The sequence below is a fragment of the Tachyglossus aculeatus genome, unplaced genomic scaffold (assembly GCF_015852505.1).
Source record: "Tachyglossus aculeatus isolate mTacAcu1 unplaced genomic scaffold, mTacAcu1.pri scaffold_1_arrow_ctg1, whole genome shotgun sequence".
In the NCBI taxonomy this organism is placed as follows: domain Eukaryota; kingdom Metazoa; phylum Chordata; class Mammalia; order Monotremata; family Tachyglossidae; genus Tachyglossus; species Tachyglossus aculeatus.
This window is the reverse complement of record NW_024044915.1, coordinates 770,713-771,421: the sequence shown is the minus strand read 5'-3', so window position 1 is coordinate 771,421 and position 709 is coordinate 770,713.

Here is a 709-nt window from a genome sequence, read left to right as displayed (position 1 = left end):
CCCGAGCAAACTTCCCAGGCGCACTGAACTACACTTCCCAGAAGACAGTGCGGGAACGCATGCGCACCCGCCTCCCTTCCAGGCACGCGGGACTACACATAGCAGAAGACAGTGCGAGGACGCATGCGCACCCGCCGCCCTCCCGGGCACGCGGGACTACACATCCCAGAAGACAGTGCGGGGACGCATGCGCACCTGCTGCCCTCCCAGGCACGCGGGACTACACATCCCAGAAAGCAGTGCGGGCCCACCCACCCAGCCGTCTTCCCGGGCGCGCGAAACTACATATCCCAGTAGGCAGTGCGGGCGCGCGGCTACAAATAATAATTAATAATGATGATGGCATTTGTTAAGCGCTTACTACGTGCCAAGAGCTGATCAAGGCCCTACTGAGAGCTCACCTCCTCCAGGAGGCCTTCCCAGACTGAGCCCCTTCCTTCCTCTCCCCCTCGCCCCCCTCTCCATCCCCTCATCTTACCTCCTTTCCTTCCTCACAGCACCTGTATATATATATATGCTTGTACATATTTATTACTCGATTTATTTATTTATTTAACTTGTACAGACCTATTGTATTTATTTTATTTTGTTAGTATGTTTGGTTTTGTTCTCTGTCTCCCCCTTTTAGACTGTGAGCCCACTGTTGGGTAGGGACTGTCTCTATATGTTGCCAACTTGGACTTCCCAAGCGCTTAGTACAGTGCTCTAC